This window comes from Anopheles stephensi, chromosome 3 (assembly GCF_013141755.1).
Source record: "Anopheles stephensi strain Indian chromosome 3, UCI_ANSTEP_V1.0, whole genome shotgun sequence".
Taxonomy (NCBI): Eukaryota; Metazoa; Arthropoda; class Insecta; order Diptera; family Culicidae; genus Anopheles; species Anopheles stephensi.
In genome coordinates, this window is record NC_050203.1 from 56,169,542 (window position 1) to 56,191,169 (window position 21,628).

Here is a 21,628-nt window from a genome sequence, read left to right on the forward strand (position 1 = left end):
AAACTCGATGGCCAGTAATTGTGTGCGTACTGAGCATAATCATATCATGCACCGGGATTTGATTATTTGCAAGGCACAAAAACACACTCCAAAACGCGTACGGGCTGGACGGATTATAAATTCTTCGAACGAGCTTCATCTTTATGCTGGGGATTATTTCCGTTGCGCCACGGTCCATAAAGTGGCAAATTGATCGCCATTTGCTACCGGGGCTACGATTTCTTTGCACTTGACCCGGGCCAGCCAGTCCAATGGTCCAGGACCATTAGTGACTCATCTGGCATTCCGGCCGAGACTAAATTACGTTCGAATGCTTTCCAGCCCGAAAAAGATGAGCAATTTGCTTGCTCGGTTTTCCTGGCTCTCTACCATTTCCCGGACTTTGGATGCTTCGGTCAAGTTGATTTAAATAATTCCGAAAATAGATATCACTCGGACTCGCTCGCTATCGTTTTGGTTTATTAAGGTTTTTTTTTCTCTCTCCGTCTGCTTTTGTTTCATCTCTGTCACACCAGCTGGGCCGAAAAATTTGCCAAACGGCCCGTGATACGGCAGGCGGAAAACGTGATGTCAACAGATTTATTAAGTTGGCAACTTTGCTTTGGCGTCGCGTTTCTACGGCCAGTTAACGTTCGTCTGGCCGGCCCGGCTCGCTATGATGGATGAATTATTAATGATTTTCCGACCCAGACTTTACGTTTCCCAGTACGATTTCTTGCCCGGCACACTAAACAACGGTACGCTCGAAAGTTCGCTACCGGACGGCAATCGAATCGGGAAAGAACAAAATATGGTTAGAACATTACCGTATTGTCAGAGGCGAACTTCGTGAGAAGAATTTTTGACTTACTTAAGGCAGTTTTCTGGTGGGAGAAAGTTTTCTGAGCTCATGCTCTTTTTTGCATGCCACTGGCTTGTATGGCTTGCAGTTAGTCCTGTCTTGACTGTTGTGGATGTATAGTTTGCCAAAGTTACAGTCTGTCACAGGCAGTTGATGGTTTCGACTTCCAAGGATTCGGACTACGTGGAAAGCATTTATCTGCACTTAATGGAGGAAGACCATTAGACTTGCAACTTTTTTAATTTAATTATTCAAAACGCTATACGCTAACGCTAACGCTAACGTACAGGGAAGCTGTACCCATTTACCGGCGACACCATGTACGTTTTTCACAAATAAAACCGATGCCGCTGAAATGCTGCAATTGCACAAGGCAAAAGCATTATTTGCCTGCTGGGCTATACCCAATTGGTCCACCAATTGAACCGCGTGCCTAAGCAACTTAGTCACCACTTGGTGACCGGACCGGGGTGTGAAGCTTACACGCACGAGAGATTAATTCAATCGAACAATGTGGTGTTGTTCGAGGGCTCTCGTATCTCGTTGGTCTTGTTAGTGACCACTTGGACTCGAGTACGTTGTAAGGTGAAGCTGAAATGGTGCAAGGCAAAAGTGTTGCCCAAGCGTTAGAATTGCGCCAATTGGGAGTTAAACGAATCATTACCTAATTCGATTAGCAAAACAGCTTCAAACGAGAACCGGGGTATGGGTGGAAAGGAGATTTTTCAAAGGCATGTGTATGTTTGAGAATACTTATTGAAGTAGTTTTCCTTATGGAATCTTACAACATTCGTATTTGTTACATTGTCTAATTCAGTAGTATAAAGTCATTTGTAAGCTCATAAATTTCCTTTTCTTCTCCAGGTAGGAAACTTATTTAATTACTTGGGCTGTTGCAGCAGTCGTCGAAATCGCTTACGGTATAGCAACGTCTTTAATCTTGGATGGCAGTACCCGGTCGTTCTGGCAGACGTTACAAAGCTATCACTTACTCTGAATTTGGAATTTTCATACCTTCTCTGTCCATGTGGATGTCTTAAAAGAACTTTTCCTTCTGGGTCGTCCCGGGCCTGGAGAGTCTTATTAGTTGCATGATTGTGGGGGCTCGTCATTGTAACTGCTCGTTAGATTTGCACATAGTCCATGTCTTAAACGCGTATGTGAGTACTGAGATTATACATGTTCTGTACAGTCCCAGCTTCGTTCATCGCTGTAGTATGACCGGTACAATGTTGATATTGATTTTGACTTATGAATTCAGATAGGTGAAGTTTTTGACGTCTTCAAAGGTACGAAGCACATACTGGAATGAACAATATAATAAGACCACTTTCAAAACCGATTCTAAAATATTAGCTTTTGAAACTTCTTCTGATTAAATTAATTATTTTATGAATAATCTTATTATCTTATTTTATTGTATTATTTGTGTTGACCATATTGTCATGTAGGCTGCCTGGTAGTAGATGCGGTTGCAGAGCCAATCTTCACATGGCAGGGCCGGGGTTCAAATCCCATCTGAGCCGTTCCCCCATAGTAAGGACTGACTATCCAACTATGCGGTATCAATAAGTCTAATAAGCTAGAAATGGCAGGCATGACCTTGGAGGTCGTTAGAATAAGAAAGAAGTAGAAGATATTTTCATCAGAATACAAAAAAAGGTTAACGATATCTAAACTGATACATTGATGTACACTGAATTTCCCAAAATCTTAAACTAGAATTTACAAAAAAAAACTACATTGGGTGTTTTTATTCTACTGTCCCTATACATTATATCATCTTCTATGCATCGAATCACTGTAATATTATTAAGATATCAAATTTGTTTTTTTTTAAAGTTTTAAATCAAATGTTGTAGATTCCAAAAGATTTAACGCTTTTTTAATTTTTCAAACAAACGATTGAATGTATGTTAGTAAAATTTTTATTTATTTATTTTCAAAATAATAAGGTATAAACCAAGCAATATATTTTTCGTAGTATAAAAGTTCTGTACAGCAATACGGCCAGGCCGTTCTTTATGAATAAAAAAAAAAGTTCTGTACAAATTTATTTGAATAATACAGCCTATTTATAAGGAGAATTCTGTTGATTTATTAATAATACATCTTAATTTATGTTCATGTGTTATTTATCATTTCCTGAATAACTTTTGCTTACTTTCTGTCACAACTATTTCCATGTATTTTTGTTTCTAGTTATAATAATTAACTGAAGTTTTAATAAAATGAACGTGATGAGATTTGAACTTTTTTAAATAATTCTTTTGTTCAGCAAATAAACATCTATTGCCATGATTACTCTTCACTTCAAGTCGCAAAACGCTAAACAGTCCAATAATCAACATTTGCTCTCCATTTTCTTTCAGAACCAAATCCAATTCCTGTTCCGTATCTACTGGCCTGTTCGCTATCAAAACGGTATGTAATTATTCGCTTTCCTGCCTGATCAAACCCACTCTAATTGTTAGCCCATACGCCCTGTCCATTCCAATGCACCTTCGCTGGTACGACAGGGCCGTTGGAAGCCCTGGAACTACTTTCCCATGGTGATGACGGTACAGCAGACCGCAGACCGAAGCACTGTCTTAAGATCATGCCCTTAAGCGCTGGCCTGCACCTTGAGCTGCTCACGTTCGCTGCAAGCTCAGCAGGTGCACTTAACAGCAACCTTTCCGTTATACTACGGCATAAATCAGATTATCTCCCACCGGACACGCCTGCCGAGGGAGAGAGAGACACAAACAACCTAAGAGCTGTGAATGGATGCAAAATCCCGAACGGCACGCTAGCTGCAAACGCACGCCACGCCAGCCAAACTGCTGCAACTGCACCGCAAAACCGACGTGTGTGCATGATGAATGGAACCGCACACGAACAGGCGATCGTAGGACAAGTTTTAATTAACTTGTTGATGTGATCCCCCGTGCTGGTGGAACGAGGGCGCACAGAAACGGTGGGCCTTCCACTCCGGTTCCTCGCAGCGGCGGCGGATATTACAAATTGATCCAATCATACGTTGCTTTGCGCCAATTAATAAATTATTGGTCGATTGATAGTGCGCGACTCGCGGCCCGCCTTGCCAAACCGTGCCCACTGTCTGCACACGCAAACCGAACACGTGGAGTGCTAGAAGATCCCACTCGTTCGCTTGGCTCGGTGGCGGATTGCTTCCGGAATGTAAAAGCGTGACCCTCGTGAGGTACGGCCAGAGCAGCAACTTTGTCTAAATTGTTGTCAGATTTATGGGGTTTTCGGGGTGGTTCGGCAGCAAAAAGTCATTCGTTTCGCGGGTAGTGCAATACGGGAAACGGACTTAGGACCAGTGGGCTTAGGGAGGCCGCGCGGAATGGGCGACGGAAACATTTGATTGGAACGCTTTGGCTACCTACCACCTCGGGCACGCTGGGCTCGTGTGAATAAAAGTGCAGCTGCGAATGGTAGTAAATCAAGTGGAAGAGGAAATTGGAGTTAATGGTGTGGCTATAAAGAAGGAATAGCAACATTTCGTCGTGGCTCGGTGAATAAGGCATGATTCTTGATTTGCTGCAAAATCGACACAGCAGTAACGGTAGCATATGAAATTTATGGCTATTTGGGAGGTTGTTTTTACGACATTTCCTTTTCTTATTTAACTGGCCAATTCATGCCATTAAAGAACAGTTAGAGCAAAATTGAAAAGCATTTAAACGCAGGACTAGTTACATGTAAAACTATAAGGTAGTTTTATTGGAATATTGAATCATTCGAAACAAATAAGGTTCCTTGTAACCGACTGTAACAGCAATATGTTTGAATTTAATACAGATCATCGTTTAAAGATTATTAGGGCTATTTTTTTGGAGTTAAAAATCTATAAAAGATCCTCGATTTGATATTTTATCATTATAAATATCTTTGCCATATTTGCACCTAGATTTCAAATATGAGAAATATTCCTTACTCTGATGTTTTTGCGGAAATAAAGATTCTTGAGGCGACTTAAGATCAAAAGACCACTGGAACTCCAAACCCTCCATAGACTAATTGTAACGTGTACTGTGAACTTGTAATTGAAATGTGATACTTTGAATTGAAAAATGAAGCACTGCTGCAAAGTGCATGAGCCTCCTGGTGCCTCCCAGGGGCTATATTATGTACTCCTTAGGGTACTCCTTATTTATCTGTACTCCTTATTTTATCTGCACCTCTGAAAATATGATAACTGTTTATTTTATTCCTGGTGCGATCTGTTGACAGGGGCGATCAGGGATCAAATCCTATCAAGAATGCCTCCCTGTGCGAGGAGGATTTAATAAAAGCAAAGTTGTTGTGTCAAAGAAGAAAAGGAGGTTACTTTTTTTTAAACGGGGCAAGTGCTATGGCAACAAGTGCTATCTCTTGATTTCTATAGAACATTGGATTTCTATTGGTTTGTCTAAACGGTCATTTCAAAGATTATCTAGATCCTGAGCTCAACTGTGGTCATTTTTTTAACCGCTCGTTTAGAGGTATCTGGCGTGTAAGACACACAATCAAACGATCGAGAGAGGGACAGGTCGGATGATAGCTCCGGATAGCTTAAACCAGTGACCTGCGTCTCTAGACCATGTCAACAAAAAAAAGGCTACCGAGAGTCTTCATGCCAATCCACAGCCTCGTGTCAACACATCTGACAAATGGAGGCAGTTTCTTGCGCCGCTTCGCCGTACTCTAGCTCAAAACAACTCAAAACTCAAAACATGCCGCACGTAGACTACTTTCTGAACTGGAATCTCCAGCTACAAAGGACTCCGAAGACCATCGTTAGCATGCGCTCTGTCCTTAGCTCGATGCCTTCCACTCAGTATCTGACAGAAATATCGGCCAGCACCACGAGGAGGTGGATATCGATCTTTGCAAACCTGTAAATAATACATTTGGGAAAATTAAACTGCAAATGTAAAATTATTCCAAGGCTGCATTCAGCATTTTACCAAACAGCTGTAGTAGAAATAGATTAAGTAATAATAAACTTAATTTACTTTTACAAAAAGACGTAACAATAATGATGATTCAGAAGTCAAGGAACATTTTGTATCGCCAATAAGCTTAGCCAAAGAAGTAGGGATTTAATCACTTAATCTTCTGCCCGAAGTTGAAAAATAATTACAGTACATATGGAAACTTCAAACATAATCACCTCGCCAAAAATAATCTCTTAATGCATCTTCCTGAAAACATGAAATATTCCCACCAGAAACTGATTTGAAAAATGCATACAAATCCTCTGAAATCTCTTCTGAAAAATGAGACAACAAGAACCATAATTATAACACTCTCATTAAGAAGAAAATAAAACCCCAATCTGGGTAAAAGCACCAAGATAAATAGTGTTGGCACTCTAGCTGCTCCGGTCGCAAGCAAACCGGCGAACCCTCTTAGGGGCAACTTCATCCAAACCATGCTCAACGCCAATGCGAATGACCTTCTGTACTTCCTCGCCAGCGAAAGGTCCCACGGCGGCGGTAACGGCGGTCGCAGCGACGCCGAGCATACATCACCCGGGAGGCAGACGGCTAAATTGAATCAAAATGATATAAACAAGCTTGTCAACCGCGGGACAGCGCGCATTATTTATAAGCGCACTTTCTTATCTGTTCCCTACGTTTTTTTTTCTTCTGTACGGGCCACTAGAAACCCGTGCCATGCCACGAGACGCATCACCGGTGGTCATCATCAGAACGCAGGCACGAGGATTTGCTTGTAAGGCAGGGACAGGATTGAAAAGATAAACCGGTGGCATGAGGGACGGACCAATACCACTTGTTCGCGTCCCAAACGCAATCGTTTTGAATATTCAAATGAGTGACCAGTCGGGGAAACGATATTTCATTGCAACTGCTGCTGTTGTGATTTTTCGCTGCAAAGTGTTAAGCATTATTGAATTTACCAACTGCTTAACTCGGCCGTAATGAAAAAGCAGCATGCCAGAGATTGAGGACTCCCGGTGGTGGTCGGTTGCATTGTTCACTTTTGATATTTACCTAATAAAGAGCGGGCGTACGGTACGGTCGATGCTGCTCTGGCATGAGCATGCTAAAATAAAAGCCACTTGCCGTCGCTAGGGGCATCTAGAGAGGGGTTCTTTTTTCCCCCAACCGAGCCATATCTTCTCGGTACTATTTCCGTACCTCACGTGTGGCTTTGAAGAGGGATTTGGAGTGAAACCGAGTTAGGCAAACATCAAACAACGCCACTCTCGGAAAGATCACCGACTGTCTTCAAACACTCATCCACACTTAGCACCAGGAAGAGGATTAGAAAAATTCGCCCTCAGACTATCTTGGTGTGGTGTGGTTCCGTGAGGTTTTCAGGAGGTTTTGCTTTAACCTCCGATTTGACCGGTTACTCCGATTACTTACTTCCCGGAAAATCCATAACCTCCGGGCTCCAGGAGCTTTTTTTTCCAGCCACCTGTCGAGCAAAATAAAGTCAGGCTGACCTATGAAAGGCGAACAATTGCCCAGGATTTGTACGTTTACCAACCGAAAGCTTAAAGGCCATCCGGTAGAAGATTGACCGTACTCGGAGGCTCTTGGGAGACCTAGGACTAGGAATGGACGCTCTCCCGAAGCAGGGAAACCACACCGAATCGTCAGCTTTATCGGATAAAGGCCACGAGTGCCACTATTATTTGCAAGTTGCTTCCCCAAGGAATTTGTCTTTCCCGCAGTGTGCACAGAGCAGGGCAACAAATACCCGCAAAGCATAAACAACTTGGAAGTTTCAGAAGGTGAGGACGCCCGGGGAGAAAGCTTTCCCGCTGTATATTTGTGTGTGCTTGTGTTTGGGAAGGAATTATACGTCTACGCCCAGGTTGTTGTAAGGAGGTTTGGACGACGCAGTAACCATTCCTTTTGTGTGAGGAAGAATTCAACCTGAATGTGGGCAACGACGAAACCGTTAAACGCTGTCGTTTACTTTACCCGGTGGGTGTTAACTTATACACACAGACACACACACACACACATACACCCTGTGCAGGAATGCACTTTTATGTTCGCACATCTTGAATGCTGAAATGCTCTTTCATCAAATGTGGTTGTGAGCTTTGATTCCGGTCGGTCGTCGTCAAGCTCGGTGGAACGAGTCCTGCAAATTATTGTTTGCCTTCCACTTGCTGGGACCTGGCCTGGACCTGGAACCCGTATATCTCTTTGGTGACGCCTCATTGGCCGGTGCTTGATTTGAGCAGTGTAACGAAAGGGACACGATAAGAGTTTGTTTTTAATTAAAACCATTTCATTGAGGTGAAGCTTTCTAACTGCGAATAGCACTCGCGCCACCGAGAACATCCTTGTAGCAATGTTCTAATTTGCCGGCTGTTGGTGTGTTGGAATCTTATCCTCAATTAAATCTTCAAGGGTACTTATTAACTCGCGCTTTTCCTTAGCTTGCAATGGGCATTCGTTGCATCGGTGCCCTCGAAGCTAGAATGGTTATTCATCCTTTTCAAAATGGATTAGATGCTTCACAGTACACAGTACTCGAATTTGAAAGCGTTCTTCCCATCAAAGGATAAGCACATCACCGGAAGAACGAAACCAGGTCACAACGCACGCTCCTCGTTCCGGTACATTTTTCTTCATTTCGTTTCATTATCATCGCTCACCTGGCCGCGGCTCAATTCAGGTTCGAAAGCAAAATTGAAAGAAAAACCTCTCACCTTTGCCAAACCAACCAACCGACGCGAAAACGCCGGGCCAGCAGTGGTAGCAGCACCAGGTAACCGCTCTTTGAGCATGGGGCGTGTTACTTGTCACGCGGTTTGACACACGCCAGCACGCGCCATCCCTTCCTTGTTAACGGAGGACCCATCCGCATCCAGACAGCCCCCCTCCGGGCGAGTATATTTGTAAGTCGTTAGGATCGCTGGCTGGCGATGGCTTACATTGGCAAAACGAACCACTTTGCACCGACCGCGAAGCACGAGGTGCTGTCACGCGGGGTACGCGTACGCCACATCAGACGCCCGTCACACTGTGACCATGTGCGACACATGTTGGTTCTTTCACTTTGTAGCCCACGGTGCCGTCGCGCAAAAAGAAGTTCCCCTCGGTCCTCGCTTGACGATGGCTGAGACTTCCGACAGTGCTGGTGTTGCATAAGGGCAGATTAGTTTCGAGAATAGTACCAGCACGAGAACTTACGTTGCAGACAGTTGGTGTGTGTGTGCGTTCCAAGAAAGCAACCAAGAATAGCAAAGAAAAAAGCAGCATGCAAATAGTGTGTGGATGGAATCGATTTTCTTTGCAGCTGTAGTATTAAAAGGGAAGCAACTTCACTTTCAAGCGTAAGTGACACAGGAAAAAGGAGTTCACTGGATTGCGCCAAGTGCGCCAGCAACTCACGGGATGGGTGCCATGCTTCCGAAAGGTACGAAAGAAGATGTTTATCGTTACCTTTTGATTCTGACGTGATTAGAATGGAAAAGTTACCGGATCGTATCACAAGCCAAGGCATTCCGACGTGACACATGGTTGTGCATAGAAATAGCGTATTTTGCAAAACCTGGAATCAGAAGCGTGTGCGGCGAGCGCGACCAATGCTCGCTGATCGAACTGATGGATGGATTGGTTTTATTTTCATGTTTGCTCTTTTCAAGAGGAGTTTAGAAGGAATTGAATAAATCCTTGTTCTTTTTTCGAATTGTTTAAAGGTTTTTATTATTTAAATATATTTTAAGTTAAATATTGACATGTATTATCATATTTTCATAATAACTTTTGAATGGTGTTCGTTTCCAAAACGATTTTTTGAGTATGCTATTTTTTGTATCCTTATCTATTGCCCTAAGCATTTAATTTACAAAATAAAAAGCCTTCTTCTTCTTCTTCTTCTTGGTTTAACAATACCTGTCATTTCTGGCTTTCTCGACTTCTCACCAAGGGGGGAAGGTCCAGAATAGATTTGATCCACGTCCCTGCTGTGTGAAGATTAACACTGCTGTTGCCTCTATCATCTTAAACAGGCGAATGAGGTCTCAAAAACCCAAAGCCTCTATAAATAAACGATTAAAAAAAGCCTCTATCATCGGGCGGCTTGAGCGAAATGGTGTTTACTTTGAATTGCTTAGAAGCGATCCTTTTCCTTGTTTCGAAGTGTAAGTTGTGGGATGTCAGCGACTTCTAGAAAGCTCTTAATATGCAATTAGTTAATTGGCTATAAAGTCAAATTATGTTAATGAGACACTCAAAACGCTTATGATTTCTAGCTAATTGAAATACTGAAGTACCCGGCAGGCAAACATTCTATTTGCCATTGGAGTCTAACGTGAAGAGTTGCAAGACTCGCAGTATTTAATTGTCTAAAAGGGATCAATTTGTCAGAGCATACCTCAATGTATGGAAAAGGTCATTCCCAATATTATGCCTTCAAGAATTTGTGTTATGGTTTTTGGTATGTCCATGGTCAAATGTGTGAGGTTCCTTTAAATCGTGAAGATATGAATATCTGTAATAAACCTGGTAGTCAAGAAACACATCCAGCAGAGAAAGAATCAGGCTTATCCAATCTTTTACTAAGGTGAATAATAACTGCGATATTTACAATACGTATAACAACTTCTTCTTCTTCTTCCGTCTTGGCCTAACGACCTCTTAGGATCATGCCTGCCATTTCTGACTTACCTTGCTTACTAATACTGCATAATTGTAAAGTCAGTCCTCGCTATGGGACTGCCATGTATGGGCCTGCCATGTAAAGACTGGCACCGCTGTCACCTCGTCCACCGGATCGCTGATTATTAAGAATGAGTAATAGTGTATACGTCAATTTATTAATAATGATATGTACATTTTATAATCGTTGCTAGTTACAGATACTCGAACTCTCAGCATTAATTTTATTGCTGTCATTTCGTGTTGAGTCCTTATGCCCATTTGCAGCAACGGCTGCATTGTACATTTTGATTGATTTGAGTTATCCACTTTCACCATTTTCTCAAATTCAAGAGCTTTGACTAAAATAAGTTTTATAAAAGCACTCTTTGAAACACCGCTTACCGAGGAGGCCGTATTGTGTCCGTATTTTCGCATGTCTCGAAGGCCAGTGAAGAATGCAAGCCAAAATTTTTTTCAAACACAGTCTTTTTAAACAAATTATTCAAATTGGTTACTTATGCTTTCACCTTTGCTTTCAAAGATGCACCATGTACCTCACGATGATATTATCATTGTTTGAGCAAGATCTTAAGAGTCACTCCGTAATCGAGGGAATTGCTACTAAGAAGACCAGCGAACATGTAATTTCTGACGCTCTGTTCCCTGGAACTGGTCTTTTCGTTATTGATGTGATCTAATTCCTCATTAGGATAATCATATACACACGATCTTTGCTCAACATAATATTTTTATTCATTTGATGGTTACGACATGTCTCAGTATTGTCCATACAATCATAATCTAATTGTATTAATTCTTTTCTACGTAGTGATATTAAATCAATATTATTTGCTGTGATTTTCTTAGTTCTTAATAACATATATGTTTTGGTAAGTTTAGGAGAGTTATTAAAAATTCATTGGACTCAAGTATATCTGAAATATTGAAGTCCTTAAAAGTAAACTTTTTCTTTAACCATGCAACTTCATGACTCGTTCTACAACTTCTCTTCTTAGTTTTTAGCCTAACGACGTCTTAGGTCATGCTAGCCATTTCTGACTTACTAGATTTAATGAAGCGACGTAGTTGGCTAGTCAGTCCTCACTACGGGAGAACGGTTCTAACTAAATCATTACCTTTTTAGCCCTTATTTCTGACGACCCAGATTAGATTTGAACCTCGATCTGCCACCGTACATATAAATTCTATTCAAACAATCAGAATTTCACAACAAGAAACCCATTTCCCCCCTTTATAACCATCCGTGATTAGAAAGTTTATGCTGCTGCCTAGTGCCTGTGCGTACCATTTTCCAGGTCAAGGAAAATCACACTGCAACACACTGCAACACACAACAATTCCCCACTACAAAAGCATAATTAAGTCCTCATGCAAGCATTGAAACGCATCGCATCCCGCTAATAGCTTGCAAAAACGGAGCAAACCCCCGTGCCAGGTTGCAATTAAAACACCGTTGCATACATTACCGGCAAATGGGGTGCTAACCTTTAATCCAGCCCGGGGCCGGAGCCGTACGCTGGATATTACAGTAAACACAACATGCGCAGCCCAGCTGTGGTCAACCGTTTCGAAAGCAAATGCAGCAGTCGGCTGCAGAATGTCCCGGGCGGCGAGATGGTTTTGTAAATAATTTAATTATTGCATTCTGCAAACAGACTGTGCTTCAGGTGCATTGTCAGCTTCGTAAAGAGAGTGTAAAGAGCGAATGCAAATGATGCAAATGCCACAGGAGGAAAAGAAAATCGTTTGCTCTCACGCTCAATGGATCAATGGGTGAATAAATATGGGTACTAGCATTAATGCTAATATTGCTGCCCGATCGGTGGATATTGGTAGAATGTTTTAGTTTGGCTGGTTTACCACGCTCTGGTTTGGTTGGTTGGTGCAAACATGTGCGGTCGAATTTTCCCGCCCAAAACAACGTTCCATTTTCGGTGCCTAGGCGGGGCTAGGCGGGTTCGGATGATGGGTTTATCCCATATTTGGTAGCTAACTCGTATGGATTTGATGAGCTTGCTCGTTAGAATAGCTTCCACCTTGTTACGTACAATCCGCCATATAATTCGGTTGGCTAGTCGTGCCGCTTCCAGCCGTAATAAACGAATTAAGCCACAATAAATCTATGACACAAGCTGACACACTTTCGCCGCACAATGTCACAGTAAATAGCTCGCAGCGGAAGGGGGACCGACGATGGCTTTCCCCGTTTTCGGAATAGTTTAAACACTGTTCCATACACAAATAAAGCAGATCTTCTGCTCAAAAAATAAAATTTCCTCTTCCATTCTCCGACCACACTCAGCGTACCGTTCTGAGCCAGTAACAATTGAATTTCAATTTGCGGATGCAATCATCATTGTACTGGTGCTGCTGCCTTTGCATTCTCATTTTACACGCAGCAATTAAGAATTCATCACCGCACAAATTATGCCGCTCGGATGGGTTCGGTTTGGCGAGTGAAGCAAACAAACGCTACAATTTAGCTCGGCTCGTTAGTGTGGTGCATTCTCGTCAAGCAATAATCATGCATACTTCGCTCGGTGAACGGGAATTCTGCGTGAGGGCGTTAAATTGAAAACGGTCTTTGGTGGATCTGTTTGCAACATCTGTTTCCAGGAAGGGAAAACGAAACGCGCCAGCACAATGTGTCGCTTCTTCGGGTTTTTTCTTTTTCTTTTGTCCGCAATAACAATGTATGGAAATCAATTACAGCGCAGTGTACTGTGCACGAGCCACAGAACACATTGTTGATAAGAATGTACCTAACATTGGCAATGGAATTTCCGCTTTGATACGTAATAATAAATGGAAAAGCGAAGTTAAAACCACAATTAATGCTGTCATGGAAATTCTCTAATTTCGGATGTATAAAGTCTATTTCAAAATATGTTTAATAATACACAAGCATAATATAAAAAGGCTCGTTGCAAGTTCTTATGCCTATTGCAGACTCCTACTGGCAATTAACTCTTCCAAACTCGATCGAGCTTTGTCATATTAAAATAAACGACCATCTCACAAATGTTTCATAGGTTGAGAGTTGGATGAACGCAGCATCTGCTACCACAGCGAATGTTTAAAGTCAAGGTCTTCTTCTTCTTTGGCACTACAACCTCGAGAGGTCTCGGCTTACCATTTCTGGCTTTCTGTGACTTAAATTTACCCGAAGAAAAGTATTCAGCCTTACGTACGGGTAGACGGTCTGGATGGGATTCGAACCCCGGCCCTGCCGTGTGAAGACCGGCGCCGCTGTCGCCTCGGCCACCGGACCGACCCCAAAGGTCTAAGGGTTCCAAAATGTTGGTTTTGAGATCGCCTTCACCGTAACGAGTAAAAGATACCTTAAAGCTTCATGTCTTCAGATGTGTTAAAATCCATAAAAAAAACCTCTTTTGACTTATCTACAAATAATTAAATGCTTCCAGAATTATTTGGTTGAAGCTGGGCTTGCTCCTGGGAGATGTCGCAATGTCCAAAAAATCATTTTAAAAATTGAAGAATGAAAATGATCCACAAGATATGGACCAATTTTTTCAGAGGCATGGATACATCGTCTTAAAATTATTTTCAAAATGAAGGAATCAACTATATCCAGCCTCTAAATATAGTTAGTTTACGAATTAAAATTTTGATAGAAGAAAGTAGGTGTCTGAAAAGGTTCTGAAATCAAGTGATGCATTCTGAGAGCCGAAATTCCCAGATATCTGACAAAACCTGCTATGAGAATGATTTATTGACGCAGACGACGAGCTTCTTCGTCATAATATTATTGTGAGCGAATACAGAATCATATTACAGAAGTTACATCTCTTGCATCAGTCTTGGCCTGTTGCAACAATCCTCGATCCTTGATCACGGTCTAGTGCCGACGTCTGGCAATCCATTATCCATTATGTGTACAGCCTAAAAGGACTTTATGGGCTGGGTCACCTGGTGTCATTCTTATGACGTGACCAACTCACAGGAGTCTACACCTCATAGGGCTCATCATTGCAGCGGCTCCTCCATTATCCTTCCGCCAAATACGGGGCAAACGTTGTTCTGAGCATCTTCCTCTCGAACCTGGCTAAAAGGGTGTCGTCCGTTTTGGACAGAGTCCATGTCTCAGAGGCATATGTGGGTACAGGGGCTGTAAATGTTCTGCACAGTCCCAGCTTCGTCCTTTGCGAAAATGGTATAAGCGATACAAGTATTTTCAATGTAAAATTTTCCTCAGACTTTTTTATGACCTATGGTCGGCTGTTAAAGTTACATGTAGTTTAACTATTCTTTTTAAATTATTTAAGATTTTGAACTGAAATCTAATGATTTCTAATGATCTTTCTCTTTTTTTAACTTATAATAAATGAACAGAATTTTGGGGACTACAATTTTCACTCGGAAATCTTGACTGTAACATATTCTAAATTTCGTGAAATATGTGGACATATCATCGAGAGTAAAGATTGTGTTAAGGATCTAGGCGTGCTCATCGACTCGCGATTGATGTTCGAGAAACAGTTAGACCTTCTCGTTGTGCTTCTCGTTGGTTAGTGACCAATCCGCTAGGTCGCTAACATGACGTGAGCTTAGTGACTAGGAGCGAAATCTAATCCTTCCAAGTACCTGACCAAGTGCTGCCTATTTGAGCTACCATCCCTAGACGACCGCTTAAAACATGCTAACCTGGTCCTCATCGCTGGACTCCTTAATGGCACACCATCGATTGCCCAGTGATGCTTTTATGGGTGATCCTCAGCTCTTCAGAGCACTGGATCATCTTTGACTCTTGAAATTCTTGGGTCTGTCGATATCTCGATTTTTCAACGCAGCCGGTAAGGCATTTGAACGTTTCTGGCTTTCTATGACTTGATTTAACCCGTAGCTGGATACACTGTCCTGCATTCTAGAAGGCGGTCTGGATGGAATATAAACCCCCCAATCCAGCCGTGAGAAGACCGTCACTTCGGCCAATTATATATAAGTCAGTATCCAGGATGAGTGCAATATCAGTCGTACAATAATACAGTAATTAAAGTTGATGGTATTCATCCAATAATAAGTAGACCATTAGACTGCTATTACGAAGTCACCATCAAATTTCCGTCGAGTTATCATAAAACTCCCCCCGATAATTCATATTCATTACGCACAACGTGTAACATTTCTAGCGCTGACCATAAATTACACCAGTCGATCGCTCGCACTCGACACCATCAATCGTCATCGATCGGCAATTAATCCCAGCGAATCATCACGATGCTTCAAACCGCACACACCGGCACAGAGCAGCTATAAAAATCACGCTACATATAATGCGACACTTATAATTCACTGGCCGTGCATTAAATTATTTATTTGTGCATTCCACGGCCATCCATTGCGCACTCGACCAATCGACAGGCCAAAAAGACATGTGGCAAATCACACGCCATCCGTGCGGGATTTGCTGATCGATCGTTCGATACGGGACTGGGAGCGTGATTTATGGTGCGCTGAGTTCTTTGATGGGCCAGCAAATGGTCCAAATAGTGGCGCCACGCGCTTGCTGTTACTGTACTGGCTCGAATTAATTCGCATAATACCGTCTCATCGCTTCAATCATCGGGCAGGATTGGGATTGACTTTAATGGAGCGCTCAAATAATGGTTTTGCGAAAATGGGGCCGCAAACGAACGCTCGCAACAAGAACAAACTGTACGGCTAAGGGTATGTTAATGTAGCGCTAATTGAAATTGAATTTTCAGCTTCTCATTCTCCGCTTTCAGCATTACTGTTAGCGTACTGTTCGCGATGACTTCCATAATGGCACGAAATGAGTGTCTGAATGAGGCTGATGAATAAAGTGAACAGCCGCGAATGGTGAAAATTAAATAAAATCCCATCGATTGTCGATAATTGATGAGCAGGAAGAAAATTTCGGTCGAAAAACATCGGCCCATCTGTGGTAACCATTCCCAGGAATGCTACATCTACAACGTGTTCCTGCAGGAAAAGGCCTTCCGCTTCCGGTAATGCTTCTAATCAATTACAATCTCCGGTATCGGTGAAAAAAGGTAGGCCGTATATCTGCAAATGTGAAATCAACGTTTTTTCCTGGTCTTTCCTTCGCTCAAAGAAAGCAAATAAAAATCCTTAAGAAATATGTGTTTTTCTTAACAATTTGTTCTCTCTTTCTGCCTTTCGCGGTAGCATTCCTCCTTTCGGATGGAGCATTCAACTTTTTACAGTGTTGAAATGTTGCTGCGCGCAAAGAATTCCAAATTCTTTACAATTTGCTTTCCACCGAAGAACGCCGTTTTTCTTGAAGGATGAAGGTTTTAGTTTTTTTCCCCCCGAGGCGCATATTTTCGTCCGCGCTCGGTACCGCTGGCACCAAAAACATCGGCTACGAGTGGGTGGTAAATTCGTGCTTTCTTCATGCGTCCGATGCTACAACATTCCTATCGTGCTTTTCTTCTGCCCTGCGAAAGCCCACTAGCGAGGGTTGTGGAGATGAAATTGCCAGGCGGCCAGGAAAAAGGGAACGCCGCACAAATCGGACCGGAATACTCCAACCCACTCTTCTCACGGGGCGTTCATTATTTTCCAATACGTAGCATCCTTCCTTAATAGGTGGCAACGGTGTGTGTGTTTGAGATGATTCGTTTCCCTTTTTTCTGCATCAACTTGATCCTTGATACCGTGACCAAAAAGGATCGGTTTCGGTGTTATTGCGCTTTCCGGCCACGGGATGGTTGAATACTGAGTTGGGGAAGCAGTCGGGATGGAGACGCATACTTATGGCAACGAACCGACGGTGGAATGTTAATGATTGGTGAATGCACGTTTAAAATGTGCAAACATGTAAAGGGAAAGTGAGCAAAAGATCAGTTTTCGCTTTAAAAGGAGGCTTAAAATAACGAGCTTGAAGCGCACTATTTTAATTGGATGTTCAGGAATCGTTAAATGCATTTGTTTTAATTTGTTGTAAAATGAGTTTTAGTAAATTTTGATATTGATATTGATTGAATTAAATTTATGACTTATATAAATAAAACAAGATTTTCAACAAAAAACGGTTGCCTTGGATTGGGAAATGCCGATAGATTTCAATAAAAATTCTTCAATCTATTAAGTTACGCTGAGGAACTCTGGGAGTGATGCAGCTTTGTGATGCAAGAACTAGTGCAACAGATCATCATGGATCAAGCCAGAAATGGCAGGCATGATCTAAGAGGTCGCTCGGCCCCAAAGAAGAAGAAAGAATAAATATAGATGCAGAGCAAATGTTTAAAATTTGTTTATGACTAAATAACTGTGGTTGAAACTAAATTGGTAATATAATTCGTCCTTGCTGCTTAAACTGAAACTTGAATGTACTGTAATTTTTAAGGTTTATATCAACATTGGTTCATGGAAGCAATAAGCACTTAACGGTGTTTTGAGGCAAGATACGATACTCTGAAGTAGAAGTTATTATAAAGAATGAGGATTTTTGTTTTGCATACTGGATCCTGAAATATATACAATGCAGTAGGTATATAACAATTTTTAATTAAAGATTCCTAGAGGTCAGGCTGATCAGTTAGCTCTTAAGGCTGCTGATGGTGATGACATTCAACCACAACCACTGAGTCGATAAGAACGTTAACAGGTCTGGACAGGACAGGTTGGCCTATTCTGCGTTGATTCTAATCGCCTCGAAATTAATAAAGTTTGCAAGTTCCTGAACGTGCAAATGGACATGTTTATATTGTATGAACGTGTATAACACGTGTTTCTCAGCGTGTATAACATGATCGCTTTCTATTTTTGTTGCAAAATGAGGATGATGTTGTACTTGAAAATTTAGCTTTGTTTTTTACCTTCTTGTGCTATCTTGAGGCCTATTTCGATGTTCTAATACTTCTTTAGAAGGCTTCTCGGCGAACGAGGCGGTAGCAGCAACGACCTTCGCAAGGTAGAACTAGGCTCAATTCCCATCCAAATCATTCTTCCGTAGTGAGGACTGGCTATCCAACAGCATGATGTCAATAAGTCTAGTAAGCCATTAGATGCCCAGAATGACCTAGCAGACTATCAACTCAAGAGGAAGAACATGATTTTTACAATATCTGGAGGACTCAGTAGCGAGTTAAGGTATTCAGAGGCCCTGAGCGGAATGGCAGTTGAGGTTTCCCTCTAATTTGATATGAGGGGAAAACAACAGGACTTGCCGTGCAGACGAGGCCCTCCTAAACGATGAGGCCCCGAGCGGCCGCTCCTTCCGCTCTTAGGTTGAGCCGCCACTGGGAGGACTTGGTCTATCATTCCTTGACTTCTATTTACCTTAGGATGATTGAAGATTCGAAACTCGATCCTGCCTTATGAAGATCAGTGCCGCTGTTATTTCGTTCTCCTAACCCCTCATATTTTATGTTTAGTCGTATTGAGTATATGCAGAACTTTTTCGGTACTTCAAGCAAGGCTGTATGACTGTATCAATTAGCAGCTATCAACATATTTAAAGGGTTTTATGAGAAACGCTCAACAACCAAAAATAAGAAAACAAAAATGGGTTGATTAGAGTTTGTCCAGAGATACTTTAGGAGTGCTTTACAACACTAGCATGATTTTTTTTAAATTGAAAACATGCTAAATAATTTGTATATTCTTTATACTTTAAGTTTTGCTAAATGATCAGCCGTAATTGCATTTCAACTAGCAATTGCTTGACCATATTCGTTTCACATTAAATGTATTGTAATATTAAACCTGAACACAGATTCTAACGCTACACGCGTCAAGAGTGATATTCTTGCTGTTGCGAACTAATGCAGAACTACTCTCTCCATATCATTATCGGGTTCAGTTTAATCTGCAGCATGTGTTTAAGGAAACAGGAACCAGCAATTCCTTCACCGCTAATAAACCATTCAATCTAGATTCCATGAATCCAGCAACAGATAATGCCGTTCCACATTCTATTGTCGTCCACGTGTTGCTTTAGAAAAAAAAACGACAACGTGCATAGCAAAAAACAACGATCCTCGTCTCTGCGTCTAACTTTGCTCCGGGAACGAATAATAATCAGCTAGCTTCATACGAATGCCCAGGCATGCAATCAAAGTTGGAATAATTTCATAGAACCGTACGCAATGGAGATGATTTCTGTGTTGCTGGTCCATTCTGCCTTACATTCTGCTCGGCCGGCCTCGGCCGGCATAGTGAGGCACGTGAAGAAGATGATGATAATGAATATCATTTCAACGCAGCACAAATCATTCTATGGCTGATTGCAGAATTGTTATGGGAACTAGAATTTAAATGACGACACAATTTCTGCTGAACGATAAAAGCACTGTGCGAGCGTGTGTGGGTCAAACATAAACCAGCAGATAGAAATAAGCTACAATTTGATGTCTTTATATTACCTTCAAAGCACAACATCAATCCCACAGTCGGACACAGTCGTCGAAGAAACTCCCGGTGAGAGACTTCCATCTTAATGCTCAATTGCCTCACCACGGGCTCTGTGTCAAAGGTTAAGGTGAAGGATAAGTGGCCATGATTGGAAAACATCGTCGTCCTTGCTGCTGCTGCTGTATAAATCATGCCTTCCTGTTCCATAAATCCTGCTCTCACACTTACGGCTTTGTTGCGCATCACTAACACCCAAAACTACCATGAAAGGAAAGGCTTCCTTGGCTGGGCTGGCCTAACACACATACGCAACATTCGAAGGCCTTGCCGCACGTCCATCCCTGCGAAAGATTGCGTCCAATGAATTATTGATGTTAATCATGAGGCGGGCTGCCAACAGGCTGTTAGATTTATGAAATTTCAATTGCTCCTTTCGTTCGCCTGTGTTCAAATCATCCTCAGGAATTTGCTAGAAACGCGAAAGGACGCAAAAGCCGTACGACGGGAAGAAGGAAATAAACCCGCCCTTGGCCCATGCAGCTACATCAGCTGAGCGCCGTACGATTGCTCCCCTCACACGCTTATTTGTTCTTCCATTAGCGTAATTGAGTTAGTATTGACCTTCTAAATTGTCTGCTGTCGTTGGGCCGGTCGCAGTCCAGGCGGAAACGACCGGCCCGGATGATCAAATGACAGATCATACACAACACAACGAGAAGTCAGGCGAACAGGAGAAGGTAATAGAAAGCAAAATGGTTGGCCCGGTCAGCTGACAGCTTCTGCACCCACGGATGAAACTGTCGGTATCATCTCTATTTCGTAGAATTCCCGATCGATATCGTTGGGGAGAGAGAGAGAGAGAGAGAGAGAGAGAGAGAGAAATAGCGAGCTCCCTAATAGATTAAATTCATGAACGAGAAGCTTGAAGAAAGCATAATCGTATGCCTCACACTCGTTTCAATTATCTCAATATTGCTTTTTTCCTGTGTCCTGCATATCATCAAGCAGAAAGTTCTGTTCTGCTCCCTTTAAACTGCGTCTCGCTTCTTGACCATTGAGTCCAGGAGTCATTCTTCACTGTAAAAAAAAAAACAAAGAAAAGCGAAACTGATTACCCTGGAAGAGAAAGTTTTCCAGACAAACTTTTTAATTACAGTTTATAATCACTGTCTTAACCTTCCTGTCTTCGGCGGACTTCGCTTGAGCTGGCTTTGATTGGGGTTAAAGGCCGGTAAATTGACATCGGTCCGGTGAGGGGGAAATGTTAGATGGAATGAAGTCTCGTCTAAACATTTTCCAATAAATCGTTTGTACCAGCTTCCTGGAACGCTAACGCAGAAAAGGATGCACTTTGCCGAAGCTTAATTTGACAGTCATATCAATCCAGTAATATCCAACAATCAAAGAGCGATATACACGTCAGCAACGTCGGAAGCTCATAAAATGCGAATTCCGCCCTCGTGATGTTTCGTTATCGAAATCCACTCACCCATGCCAAATACCGTGTGTCTGGCGTGGGAAAGCGCATTTCAAGACCGGCGACAGTTATGGCTGGTGTTGTGCGGGAAATACTATTTCCTGTACCGCCCACGTTCGGTGTGTCCGGGTGCTGGAGAAACCTAACCACAAAACCGAGCCACCGAGGAACGATAATCATAGGGCTGCCTGTATTCGACGCTGGTGAAACGATGCCACTGAGCTGTTGAGTAGACGGCTTCCGGCCGTCACATAGCGGTAGCATCACTATTTACTTCCGTTTCCGAGCATCCCTGCATCC

At 42.3% G+C, this 21,628-nt stretch overlaps 1 protein-coding gene across 14 annotated transcripts in view; it reads left to right on the forward strand.

Moving 5' to 3' along the window:
* The window catches only part of LOC118509959 (calcitonin gene-related peptide type 1 receptor), a 98,268-nt gene that overhangs the window by 61,672 nt on the left and 14,968 nt on the right, over nt 1-21,628 (forward strand). For all 14 annotated transcript variants that reach the window (XM_036051334.1, XM_036051335.1, XM_036051328.1 and 11 more), the window contains one exon: nt 3,214-3,265. The gene's annotated coding sequence lies outside the window, so the exon portion shown is untranslated. The remainder of the gene's footprint in view (nt 1-3,213; nt 3,266-21,628) is intronic.